The sequence below is a fragment of the Vicugna pacos genome, chromosome 5 (genome assembly GCF_048564905.1).
Source record: "Vicugna pacos chromosome 5, VicPac4, whole genome shotgun sequence".
NCBI lineage: Eukaryota > Metazoa > Chordata > Mammalia > Artiodactyla > Camelidae > Vicugna > Vicugna pacos.
In genome coordinates this window covers 8,079,368-8,093,791 of record NC_132991.1, presented here as the reverse complement: position 1 = coordinate 8,093,791, position 14,424 = coordinate 8,079,368, and the positions used below count along the sequence as shown (strand labels likewise).

Below are 14,424 nucleotides of genomic sequence, written 5' to 3'. Positions count from 1 at the left end.
ATTTGTTGAATGAGTGACAGAGCTCCTCTTCTCTCTTTGAACCATCTCTGAACTTGACCTGGAAACCATCTGGTTTCCCCTTCCGGGAAGGCACCAGCTGAGCTTGTGTGTGCAGCTGGTCATGTTTTATCCCATGAGGGGCACGTGCAGTCACACACACACGTACAGCAGGGTGGGCTGGGTAGTGCCCCCTCCCCGACCTGCCAGCTGGCCAGGCCATCTACACAGGGTACACCCCCCTCCCCTGCCATCATCACTGAATGTAACATGCAGGGGAGGTTTAATATACCCCGGGGGATCTTACTCCCTGGGAAGAGTGGTTCTGTCTTTAGCATGTATCGTGGCAATGGGTATTTCTTATAAGAAATGGAGCTTCTTATAAGAAGTATGTATAAAGAATGTTTTCCTGTGGACTAGAATAGGATCTTCAGAAGAAAATCTGTTAAGATGGAGTGGGTTTGATTTTCAGATTTTTTAGGGAGGAAATCAGGCAGGAATCAAATGGAAGCCCCCTCAGCCAATAAAACTTGCAAATAAGGTGAAAAGATAAATTGTACAATCAGGATGACCACAGCTATGTAAAAGTGCATTCTTAAGTGGGAAGTTAAAATATCCTGGAGGCGTGAGTGTGTGTTGCTGTTCTATATAATCATTACTAACGGCTGTAAAGAAAAAAGGAACTACTCCACAGACAAGGTTCAGGTGGGGCCGGGCGGTTTACAGGCTGTGTGTTTGCCATGAGGTGGGGCGGCTAGTGAGTCAGTGACACAGTGAAATGACATTTCCCCTCATGCTGGCCTCCAGGCAGCCACTTGCTGTGACTGGAAATGGCCACCTGGCTGGCCGTTTACAGGAGATGGGACATTAGGTCAGGCTTGTGCTGATGTAAATCCCAGTCTCATTGGTACAACGGCTATTCAAAGACTGCTATAAGCTGGGCACTTAGGGCAGCCGCCCCCATGAGGTGGCTGTGATGCCAGTGGCCACTGTGCTCAGCCCACAGGTGATAACCTTAAGTAATTTGCATTTTATGGAGGTGGAAATCATCATGTGGCCCATACTTGACTTCATCACGGGTCACCTTATGAACCACAAGGCAACCAGCAATCCTGTGGTCCAAGCCTCACTCACTGCAGAGTTTTGTTTCACATATTTAAATGGTTGAAAAGGTCAAGAAATAAATTTCATGGCACGTGAAGATGGTATGGAATGTACATTTGCGTCCACGAATATAGGGTTGTTGGACCACAGCCGTGTTTACTGGCATGTTGTCTGTCTCCAGCTGCTTTGGTGCTGTGGTTTAGTTGCAGTGGAGACCATGTGTGGTCCTCAGAGCTGAGTCCTGCCACTGACAGCTCTGGGATTTGCAGTGGTGTGGTTCCAGCGTGACATACTTTGCCACAAGGGTCGTGGTACCATGAATTTTATGTATTTTATTACCAGTCCATACCCATTACGTCAAAACAAGAAAAAGTGGGCTTCAAACAGCATACTTAAGCTCACAGTGGGGTGTGGAGTATTTTAGTAAATTAGATGGCAAAGCATTGTGTCTGTTTTGCAGTGACCCTCCTCTGGCTGTGCTACAAAATACAACATACGATGACACTCCTGACTCAGCAAGCATTCATCACAGTGTCCCCAACTCACAGGGAAGTGAAGGCTGGAAGAAGTAGAATTTTAAATGGATTATCTCAGCACACGATTTCTTGACGCCCCCAAACGAGAACGAGGCTGTACAGTTTCCAAGTGGCTTACTTGATGGCCAAGCAAGGTTAACATCTGCCAGTGATGAGGTAGTTACACTGTGTTAGATTGCAGCAGCTGAAGAGAGGTGTCCAGGTAAAAAACTTTTAGAGAGGCAACCTTTGAGCAAGAATATTGCTTGAAAAAAGGAAGCAACACAGTCCATTTAAAAATGAGGCAAATGATACTAAATATTTTTCCTTGGCGCTTGATGGGTTGAAAGGTGTTACCAATACTGCTCAGTTGATTATTCAGAAAACCAGTGCTAAGACAGATGGGCAAGCACGACCAACTCAGCCTGGTTTGAGTGCTGGAAGTCCCATGTTACGGGAACCCCACAGTCCCAGGCTGACGCAGGTGGCTTGTCACCCTAGAAATGACAGAAGAATTAGCCCTCTGCATGGTCTGTGTGGGAAAACTACAAGCAAAAATAATCTCAGTTGAGAAAAAATTCAGTACAACCTGGAGTGGAATCTTCCAAGATGTGCTGCAACTGATGGTGGTAAAACTGTGCAGAACAGAAAAACGCTTAGACAAATGCAGAGTTACAGAAAAACGCTTAGACAAATGCAGAGTTTGTGGTGCTGAAAGCCTGTTGGTATTATTCACCAGCAAGTACTTGGAAAATATATAAACCTAAGATGCTAAGTTTACTGTATGTTAATTTTTTAAACTATATAAATTTCTAAAATTAAAAAAAAAATACATGTAAGCCTCTCATGTGTTAGTGAACCAAGAGTGTCACTGGTGTACTTCCTTTGCTGTGGACTTAGCCATCATCAGTTCCGTGAATTTTGGGGAAGAAATAGAAGCCAAAATCCTGACTTGCCCTCCCACACAGCAGTTTGCTGGCTTAGTGGTGACCTGGCTTCAGGGCCAAAATTGTGGATTCCTGAATGAGGAGAACCTCCAACAGTCACTGAACACTGAATGGCTGTGGAAATGAGCTTTTGCTGCAGAGTTGATGTTTCTTAATGAGTTTAAGTCAATTAACTCAACCAAGAATTAAAAGTCTAAGCACTGCGTATATTAGAAACTTGTGTGGCACTGAAGTCACTGAGCACAGCCAACATCTGAGTAGAGGAAATGTGTCGCTTTGCATGCTGTGATGTCTGAAGTTAGGATGCAGTGACCTCCACACCCACGCAGATTCCAGCCTCAGGCTACCTCAATACAAGTGCAAAGGAAATTTCCTAATTCAAAATCCTGAACGGATTAACTACTGTGGGATGACACAGACTCCAGCTTCTTTGGGCTGAAGGTGATTGACTGCAGTGACGTGTCTTAACACGTGTCAGCAGGAGAGGCGTGGCATTCTACAATTACGAGACCAAAAGATAAGCTACAAACGGGGTGAAAATATTTGGAAAGATTTTTTTAGCCAGCATAGACTTCTCAAAGTAATCGGCGCAAATTGTTGTATGGAACCTGATTTCTGCCTTCTGACCACAAAATGGAAAGTGAAATAGACTGTCTTCTACACTTGTATTCCCATTAAGGACTCTACATGGTATGAGCTACACGATAACAATTAACACTTACAGAGTGTTTGCACGCGTCAGATACTGTCAGAAGTGTTTTCAGTGTATCAGCTCATTTAATCGGAACAACCTGTGAAGCAGATACTACTGTTCCCATCTGACCAATGAGGATCTGAAGCCCAGAGAGCTTAAATAATTTGCCCAGAGATGGGATATGAGCCAACCAAGCTGATCCTCCTGCAGGACGTGCATGAGAACTAGACTGTAGTGACGGGGAAAAGCAGAGATGCCAAAGCCTAGTGACTGGGGCCGGCGACAAGGAGGGAGGAGGAAGAAACAGTTCCTTTCTTCTGAGCTCAGCTTTGAAACGACTGACAGCAATGTTAACACGAGGTGGCAGCAGATCCCAGCCTTTAAAATCTACAGTCCACTCTATTTCACACGATGGGCAAAAAAATGCAAAATTATTAAGGGTTTTATACCCACCCTCATGTGAACATTTTTTTTAAAGGCCTCCCTGGGAGCATCGTTTTACATGTGCACCCTGGGCACCCATTTCTAGACACTGCACTCTGAAATGACCTAGCAAGGTGCTTCAGTGTCCTGGGCGTAATACTTGCCAAAGGACTTCTGATCCCCAGCGGTGCAGCACACCGATGACGGGGACCATGACAACACTGAGCTCATAAAGGTGCGTGCAGTTATGAACAAGTACAGCTTGGGGCAGTCGTGCAATAATCATGGGCAAGTGGCTTTATGATCCGTTGTTCCCCGGGGGCTGCATTTACAAAGACAGTTTCGTAAAAGAGAACTTTGCTTTACTCTCAAAATCACTCTAAACACCATCTTTTGCCCCGAGTGCTCAAAGTCTTTACTCTTTTCCACTTTCTGTGCTCATTTAGGTCTTATTTTTTATTCGTGAGGCTCGAATTATAAGTACAAAGTAAATACTGGACTTAGGATTGGGGGCATTTTTCTACTTCAATTAGTAAATCTCAACATTTGGAATTATTTTTCAAGTTATAGCTGTAGGTAATATATTTTTGGCCATTTTCCCCTCAGAAACAAAAACAGAACATAATGCTTTGGTGGGGGGAGGGTAGAGCTTAGAGGTAGATCACATGCTTACCTTCCCCCCCCCAAAAAATAAATAAGTGAATGAGTAAATAAACATAACCAGGCAGTTAGGGCTCCCATCAGGTGGGGAGTTAATGTCCCGTTGACCCTGTTAGAGTATTTCCCAGGTCCGTCTACACGTGTGCCCTGTCCTGGGACCAGACTTGTCTTCCATAAACTGCTTCCCAGCGTCTGGGCGGCCTGCTCTGCCTCGGCTTGTGCTCACAGAATGGAGGAGGCGAGTCAGCAGCCGTGCTATGGTGGTTACTTTTCTGTGCTGACAAGGGGCCAAGTTTAGAATCTCCCCTGTTATAAATAAGTGCCCGTGATGCCCAGGAAAAGAAGTCAGACACCTGATACTTCCAAACATAGTTTCCACAGCAAATGTGCCCTGAGTGAGGCGGCTGTTCTGGGATTTAAGCTCCACAGGGAAGTGCTACAGCGTTGAGGGGGTGGGGGGTGGAGGATGACTTCTGCAGGAAGGAACCGATCCTAATTGTCCAAGGGAGACGCTATTCCGATGGTTTTTGGCACTGATACAGGATAATCACTGGCAATTTTTTCTTCTGACGGAACGTGTCAGTTTTTCTTCTATTTCTGCTTTAACACTTAGCTGGATGATAAATAACTGCGGCTTTTTTCTAATGAGTTTTTTTTTTTAAGTCACTACTGATGCATGCCTGGTATAAAAAAATTCAAACAAGTTGGTTTTATAAATGCAAACTGCATAAGTGTTTCCTACCTTGCAAATCTGTACTCAGCCAGGTGTCTGACTTGACGTTAACGTAGAACCAACCATATAAAGGCACAGGTTACTCATTTGGCTCATTACTTATGATTTTTATTTTTTCCAGTTTATTGCCTGAATAGGTAATACATGCAAAAAGTACAGAAATCTGAATGATTGCAAAAGTGACGGAATGACAGGTCGGTCTGTCCTGTTCAGGGGCTCCCTGCGCTTCGGTCTCCCAGCCGTGTCCCTCTGCTGGGGTCTCTAAGTGGGTGCTGTCTCCCCTGGAAGAGCTGTGAGGCCCTTGAAGAAAGAGCCTCTGCTCGTTTCCCCTGCGTTGTGTGTTTATCATATTCTCATTTCCGTCTGTCTGCCCCGCCCGCCCCAGGCTCTAGATACCCTCCCGCCCCGGGGACTGAGCCCATTTGGCACATCCCACCCGTTTCCTTAACTAACCCACTCAGAACACACTGGTGAGTCCCTGCCCTGTGTCAGGCACTGGGGTTTAGACGTCAACAAAAGCAGCAAAAATCCCTGTCCTCCTGCAGCTGACATTTCAGTTTCATGAGACAAGCAATCATCAAAGAAGTAAAGGAAGCTATACTGTGGCTCAGAGTGGTAAGTGCTGCAGAGAAAAATAAAAAGGAGGGGACTGGGACTTCTAGGGGTGAAAGTAGGTCTGCCCTTTTAAGGGCAGTGGTCAGGAAGGCCTCACTTTGGAGTTGACAGTGGAATATAAGCAAAGAAAAAAACAAAACAAAAAAAGGAAAAAATAGAAAAAAATTTTTTAAAAAGAAATAAGTTGACATTGGAGAGCGACCCATTCAGGTATGAAGGGAGGAAGCCATGCAGAGATCTTGGAGGTAAAGCTTCCCAGGCAGAGGGAACAGCAAGTGGAAAGGCCCAGAGGTGGGCGCAGGCCTGGTAGTTCTTGCTCTGAGGGTTAGGGTTAGGGTTAGCTGGAGCAGCGCCGGCGAGGAGGGTGGCAGGACATGAGGTCTTTGGCAAAGAGGGACAGGAAAGAGATGCCAGATGGGGCAGGTCCTTGGAGGCCACTGTCAACTGGTGGCTTTGACCATGAGTGAGGGGGAAGCCCTGGTGGGTTTGCTGTATGAGAACAGTCTGTGAAGCCACCCAGGAGGAGGCCGACGCCCTGGCAGTGGTGGTGAGCTGGCCTTGAGAGGGTGCCCACACTTTGGGTGTGCCCTGAAGGTGGACGAGACTTGCTTCTGACTGTGCCATGTGCTGAGAGGAAAGGGGTTGAGTCTGACACGAAGCGTCTGCGCAGAGCAGCTGGGAGAACAGAGCTGCATTAAGGTGCTTCCCGGGAGGGCAGGGACTGGTGCAGCTAGAGATATAGGCCTGATGTTGGCCTCATTTCTGAGCAGGAGCCTGGACTCAGGTTACAGCCATGAGAGTAAGTAGCTCAGAAGGCGTAGGCAGGGGGCCTGGAGCACTCTGGTGTGTGGTCAGGGCAAGGCGCAGGAGCCAGCAAACCAAGGAGAAAACGTACCATCCAGGGCGGAGGGTCCTGGCTTCAGGTGAGGAGAGGGCGACCCAGAGGGCGTGTTCTCACACAGGGCCACGCCCTTGGAAGCTTAGGGTGGACCCCTGGATTTTCCCGTGTGGCAGTGACCTTGCAAAAAGACACCTAACTAAGTTCATTTCTGGCCCTGAGATTCTACAATTGCCCTTTTAGTTTTTGCAATTTACTCTATTTTGCATTAAACATTTTAAATAAGAGAGTGAGATCCTTCCTTCAAAGCTGCTCCTTTTTGTCTTGGAGAACAAGGGTAGGAACCCTGGAGTCCTCCAGCCGTTCTCCAAGCCCATGATCCCTTACGACATCCACTCTGCTTAGAGGCTTGGGCTTTGCCACTGGAGTCAGGATTCAAACCCCGGTTAGCCTGGTAGGCATCAAGGTCCTACTGCACAGCGCAGAGAGCTATATTCAATAGCCTGTAACAACCTATATATATATAAATACATACATATATATATAACTGAGTCACATTGCTGTACCCCAGAAACTACCATGACATTATACATCAACTATACACCTTCAATAAAAGAAAATGACAAAAACTTAAAAAAATGTAATAAAACCTGTTAGTCTAATTCCAATGTCTGTCTCCTCATTATCTGTTTTTTTCTTTCTAGAGCAAGATGTTTTCTGCCTTAAAACTTCTGGAAGTTACAAACCAGTTTCCTTCATCATTTGCTCTGCTTTGGAAAAATTTGACACTCCCATACGGTGTTCTTTTTATTTTCCTCCTAAATACTTTTGTGCTGCTATTGGTCTGAAAAGCATCACTCCTCTAATCAATAATTATATATTTGAGACGTTCATGGACAAAGTTAATAAAGAGGACCCCACTGGTGGGAACAAGACAACAGGACCCAGGCTCAGAGATCCCCGCAATTTGCTGTTGATTACTCGGGAGCCTGTCTCAAACTTCTCCAGTCACGCTTAGCATCCAAACTTGTGCAACATAAATTCCTCCTGTTTGCGCCCTTGGCTTGCCCTTGACTGTGCATTTTTCATCTGTGCTTGGTCCTTATTGCCCTTCTCCCTTGGGAAGTTCTTTTTTTTTTTTTGAATAAAAACAGACCTTGATATTCCACCCTCTGAGTTTCACCTATTATGACAGTTGAGAGGGGGCGAGAGCGGGAGCGGGATGTCGAATTGGGAGGGTTTGATGGCTGCAAGTCTAGTCCACTTAGTTTTTGTACAGGAATGGCTCATCGCCAGTTTCATTGAGAAGACATGTATGGATGAGGGCTTCTGTCACCGCAAAGGGGTCACAGTTGGCAGAGGGGCGATGGTCTCAAGGTGACCCTTCTCCTGGCCAACAGTCCAGAGAATGCAGATGCTAGTGCCACGGTTGGCCACACCAGCAGAAAAGTCATAGATGTTGGAGGTTTTGTGCAATCTAGTTAGGCACTGAGCATTGTCCAGGCCCCCCTTGGGATCATAGGCTCAGATGTGGTAATGGTACCACTTGCTCAGTGTATTCAGTGTATTCAGACCATTCTCCTCTCACATGGCCTTGGTGCTTAAGTTGTGTGGCAGCCAGCACCAATCCAGTTCCCAGGAATGGGCTTAGGACCCCAGGTAGCGATCACTCCAAAGTCTTTGCACACATGATGCAGGAAGAAACGGGCCACCCATAGATGCTCTCCCATGTCAATTCCGTCACAGGGTCCTATCTGGAACTCCCCCGGGGCAGGCATGCCCTCGGCATTCATGCCCCCGTCTTGATGCTGGCATACAAGTAGGCCCAGCAGTGAGCCCTGCCATAGGCTTTGTCTGCTCCCACACAGTAGTGTGGACCATGGGGCCCAGGGAAGCCACTGGGAGGCCAATCACAGGGGTGCCCACCTGTGCCCTGGACAGTGTACTCCTGCTCCACTCCAGACCAGGGCGCTGGTGCTCACCATGGCCATTATTTGTTTACAAGTGTGCCTAACATTGGTCTCTGCAGGCTTTCAGTTGTACCTGAAGACTTCACAAAACACCAGCTTGTTGGGGTCCTTGTGGAAAGGGTCCCAAAACATGGCAGCAGGGACAAGATACATGTCACTGTTGGAGCCTTCAGATTGAAAGGTACCAGAGCCATCAAAATTTGACTCCAGCAATTCTTCTTTTCACTTAGGTTCACAGTCCAGGGTCGGGACCTTGCAGGGAAGTTCTTCTTCAGTACTGTCCACACAGCCATACACACTCGGACTTTCTCACCCAAAGGCAGGGACATGTACACTTGCTTGATGCCTTGTTCAAGTGGGAGCTCGCTGAGGTGGCCATGGTTGGAGGTGTTCCAGACAGTGAGCAGGTGGCGAGAGGGAGGTGTGGAGAGGAGAGACGAGGAGACAGAGGGTGCTGTGAAGACGCTCCCCTCTTCTCCCATGCTTGGCTCTCTCCCTCGGGGAGTTCATCCCCATGGCTGAATCTGACCACAGGCATCATCAATGGTGTGTTGAAATCCGGTGGGCCAAGCATTTTCTTTCTGAATGGTGCAGAAAATAACGGGGTGTCTGAGGTTCACTGAACTGTGATGCTGGCACGTGCACTCCCCACACCAGGCGCCCACACTGTTAAAGGCACCCCTCCTGGGTACACCACGCTCTCGCTCGCCTCGATCTCTTATCCCAGCTCCTGGCACCCTATTGTTTACAGTCAACACTAGCTACTTATTACTGTCTTATTTCCTCTACTTGTGCAATGGAAATGTTTCTCAGTAGCTCATCTTCCTTTTTTGGGGACGTTGCTCTGTCAACAAAGGCATTGCTCTTATTTCTTTTCTCACTGGATTAATTTTGTTCCATCCCAGGAAATGAAGTTGACAGGCACTAACTGCATAAAGGCAGGGCCCCGGTGGTGGAGGCAGGAGCCCTGGGAAGGGAGTAGGGGAGCTGGGCCCTCTCAGGCCCTGCAGGAACTCATGGGCTTGCCGGGTCCAGCCCTTCCCCCCCAGAAGCCTGGGTGTTTGGATCAGGGGAAGAAGGCAAGGAGTTGGCCAGTCTCCCAGGTCTTTCTTGCCCCAACTTCAAGAGTTCTTCATCTGTGTCCACCATGGATGCTCACTGGACCAGCCTGCCCTGGTGATGGGAGACTTGAGACCTCACTGTTTGAGTGGTCTGTGCTCCTCCCAGATGCATAGGAAATGCACCTCCCGGGATGATGCCCCTCACCTCCCCATCTCAGAGCAGTGCCTGACACCCAGAGAGCTGGCCGGAGGTGACCACCCCAAAGTGACTACTGTCTCCCTAGGGCAGGGTCTCTGGGCCCGCCTCACCCCTTTCTACACTTGGGGGAAATGCCCAGTGATCAGGGCAGACTTGAGTAACCAAGGGCGTGTGAAGGGGGAAACGCCCAGTCAGCTGAGTGAGAAGGAGGACAGCATAGGAGGAAATGATCTGACGTCACCGTGGGTCTAGGGAGACCATTTGTTGAAAAGACTATTCTTTGCCCACTGATTGTTTTGGTACCCTTGTCAAAATTCAATTGAGCATTGATGTATGGGTTTCTTTCTTGATTCTTAATTCTGTTCCATTGCTCTGTATGTCTGTCCATAAGACAGTACCACACTGTTTGGATTATTGTAGTTTTGTTGTAAGTTCTGAAATCAGGAAGTGAGAGTCCTTCAATTTTGTTCTTTTCCCAAGATTGTTTTCATCTTTCTTGATCCTTTGCATTTCCATAGGAATTTTAAGACCAGTTTGTCAATTTCTGCAAAGAAGCCAGTTGGAATTTTGATATGGATTGCACTGAATCTATAGATCAATTTGGAGAGGAGCTTAATGATATTAAGTCTTTGGTCCATGAACATGCAACATATTTCCGTTTATTTAGGCTTTCCTGAATTTCTTTCAACAATATTCACTGTACAAATTCTCTACTTATTTTGTTAAACCTGTTCCCAAGTATTTTATTCTTCTTGGTGGTATTATAAATGGAATTGCTGTCTTCATTTTCAGAGCAAATTTTTTTTTTTGTTTTGTTTTTTACTGAAGTACAGTCGGTTCACAATGTTGTGTTAATTTCTGGTGTAAGCATAATGATTCAGTCATATGTTTATGTATTCCTTTTCATATTATTTTTCATTATTGGCTATTATAAGATATTGAATATGGTTCCCTGTGCTGCACAGTAGGACCTTGTTGATTACCTATCAGAGCAAAGGTCACTGGGATCAACTGGACTCCTCTCCTGGTTGCTGCTGTTTTACTTGGTGGCACTGACTGAGGACAGGGCCTTCTGTAGGCAGGCACCCAAGGCCTGGATCTCTCATGGGACACATGTGTGCACTCTCTGAAAACCTGCAGGTCTCCACAGAGCACAGTTCCCTGCTGTTGGATACTCATCTCCAGTTTCAGGATTCCAGCCTCCCACTTAGTTACTGCCTAATGACACGCTCCACATGCTCCACAGCCTCTTTCTGGGTCCTCCTCCCTGCAGTGTGCGTCCTCTTAGACGGGTGGGACTCGGGTGAGAGCTCAAGTACAGCCAGCTCCCAGTGTGTTTCCTGGGCAGGCAGAGGCCTACCTTCCAGATAGGGTGACTTGCTATAAAGATATAACAATAAAGACAGTACATTAAGGCACAGGGAAGAAAGAATAACCTGATGGAACCAATAGAGAATCTCGAATATTTGTCAAAAGTGGCATTACCTCCTCTTTGAGAAAAGGATGCAGTTTCAAAGAAAGGTTTCAGAACAATGGGTTGTCGGTTTGGAAAAAAATAACATTAATTTCCTACCTCACACCCCACACAAAAGTAAACTCTAGGTGTATAAAAGGTGACTAAGAAAATGTTGTAAAAAACAAAACTTAAAATAGCTAGGCAGTGGGTAGAGTGCATGCTCAGCATGCATGAGGTCCTGGGTTTCACCCCAGTACCTCTATTTAAATAAATAAAATAAAACCTAATTACCTCCCCCAAAATAAATAAATAAATACATTTGAAAAGCTAGAAGGAAATATAGGAGACTATCTTTATAACCTTTAAGTGGGGAGAGATTTTTTTAAGAAGAAACAACAGGCGTAAATCAAAAAAGAAAAGACTTCAGAAATCTGATCATGAAAGGACACCATTATAAATGTGAAAAATCAAGTTCTAGTCTGGGAGAAGATACTGGCTGTGTGTAATTAATGAAGGATTTCTAACCTGACTATAAAACATTTCTAAACATCAGTAATAAAAAAGACGAGCAGCCTGCCTGAAAGAGAAGCCAAGGCAAGAAAGGAGACCCACATCGCCAGCGCTCCCATGAGCGAGCAGGGAAACGCGAATTCACACCGTCAGGAAATACTGTTTCACACCCTTCAGAGTGGCAAAAAATACTAGTGAAAAATTAGTGAGTAGTGAAAACGTGCAGTGCTAGTGCTGGGCACTCTCGTATTCCATTCGTTCTTCCTGAGGTCTTTTTGTCAAGTTGAGGAGGTGCACACACCAAGACCTCGTAAGTGTCACTAGAGAAACTTGCACTCATGTATCAGAAGAGTTTTATAAAAATGTTTACAGTAGCAGGGTTGAAAAACAAACAAAACCTGTCAAAACTCACTGGATGCCTATTCATGGGAGATTAGATAAATGTTAAAACATTCATATAATGGAATACTATAGAGTAGTTAAAATAAATTAATTAGTGCTGTCCTATTTATCTACAGTGTAAATCTCAAAAACATAGTATTGGGTGAAAAAAAGAAGAGGAAGCAAGTTGCGGAAAGATATATACAATATGACAGCATTTACATAAAACTTAACATATAAAAATACTAGTACCACTAATGGGTACATTTATAAACGGGAAAGACACAAGAACAGGTTTGGAAATAAAAGCACAAATTCTGTAGATGGGGGGGGCTAGACAAAGGGTTCATCATAGTTCCTATTCTTTTTTGTGGCCTCAAAGATTTCATTAAAAGCAAGCAAACAAAAACACTGTAACTCCCAGTGTTGTGAGATAACTCCCAATTCAATTTTCCATGCACTCGTTTATTCAGTCCCTGTTTCAGTGTACTGCTCCCAGAAAAACTTGTCTGCTCTCAGCCAGCTGATGCAATGAGTCTGCAGCTTTAACCTCATGACTAAGACTCTCCTTTGTCTTGGGGAATCCAAGTACTGGCTTCTAGTTGGCAAGTCTGTACAGGAATCTCCTCTTCCCACTTCAGAACCAGGGTTTTCCTTTTAAAATATTCCAACTTGTTTGCCTAATTCTCAAAAGAAAAGAGCATTCACAAGCTGGGTACAGGATAACTTTTGGAATATGGGTTCAGAGTATGGGCTGTCAGGGTGACCACCAGCAAGCTGGGAGGCTCCTGGAATGGAGTCAGGACTCGCCAGTCCCAGTTCTGAATCTCTCTCTAACCAGCAGACCTTAAGGGAATCTCTTAACTGCTCTGGCTTCAGTTTCTCAGTCAAGTAAGGCTAGTGGATTAAATAACCTTTAAGGGACTGTCTTGATCTACCTCTTCATGATTCTAAGGCAGAATCTGAGGCTCGGTCAACAAATTCCTTGGCACTGAAACTTCTCTCTTCTATTACTCCCATCAAGCTGGCTGGATAAATACCAGTGATCCCAAATCTCTGGACAACATGTAAGGATGTCATACTTTTCGCATGCCCCAGCTGGAAGAGCAGAGTCAAATTTACCCCACGTGCCCCGAGATGTGGATTAGCACTGTCCCCTTAACTTACACCAGCAGTTGTCTCATAAGCCCCCTGAAGTGGTGTGTACTCTCTACGCAGCAGAATGTCCCTGTTTCTCCCCTGCTTGGCACTAAGAGGAACTGAATTTATTTTCTGAGGTATGGTACAAATACTCTTAAGTTGGATACTGTTATCAATGGGCAAAGAGGGTCCATTGATAAGAAAAGTATAATCTTATCTTTGAATTTCTATGAACGTAAAATATTAAGTTCACTGGGAGTAAAAACTGACAGCTTCTAGTCAAACCTGTTAGTTTTAAGAGTTGGCAACTACTCACTGGAGTCAGGAATTACAGGTTGAAAGCAACTAAGGTCAGCTGAACTCATGTGATGTCTGAATTCAAAAGAAAGAAGAGGGAGAGGGCCAAGGGGCGTTTCACTACCACACACTTACGGGCAGGGAGGGCGCCCTATCCCAGATGACTCAAAGGTCAGCGCAGCACGGTAAGCTGCGCAGAGGACGGCAGCGGGGCCAAGTTCAGGAGAGAGGATGGAGCTAGGGAAGTTCCGTAGCGAGACTGCGCACAGCAAAGGCCCATTTGGAGGACTGATAAAGTACATTTGAGCATATTAGTTTAGTGACTGTGAACAGACTAATACTGTGTATGTTATGATTTACTTAAAAATTAGATGAGGTAGTAATGAAAACTAGAAAACACAACACGAATATAAGTAGCTTATCTGAGAAGAAGAAAGAGGACTTGAGTTACTGCAAGCCGAAGGCAAGAGAATTTCATCCAGTTATAGGAAACTCTAAAGAAATAGGACTAGGTAGGAAATACGGCAGACACAAATCTTCTAAATAATTTTAAAATTTGCTAATTTCTTAAGGCATAACTTTTTAAACTGCAAGCTGGCAGAGTGATAGACCCCACCTCTGTTCCAAGTACTACATGATGTAATGTGGCAAAAACAAAAACAGAAGAAACATGATTGTGTAATTCAAGTCAAAGATTCCCATGTGTGCAATCAGGTAATACCCTGTGATTTATGGTAGATGGTTGGGATTATTTTATTCTTCATATAAGTGAACAAATACAGACAGGGATCTGCTCTTTTTACTAAAGCAGTCAAAGGAGGGCAGTTTCTTTCACACGCTGCTCTAGCTCATGGACTCACTTCTTACTTTGCTGCATGACCACA

General features: G+C 45.4%; 1 pseudogene; it reads right to left on the bottom strand.

Moving 5' to 3' along the window:
- Positions 1 to 7,790: 7,790 nt before the first annotated feature.
- Positions 7,791 to 9,138, bottom strand: LOC140696570 (glutamine synthetase pseudogene; annotated as a pseudogene).
- Between the last annotated feature and the right edge of the window lie 5,286 nt (positions 9,139 to 14,424).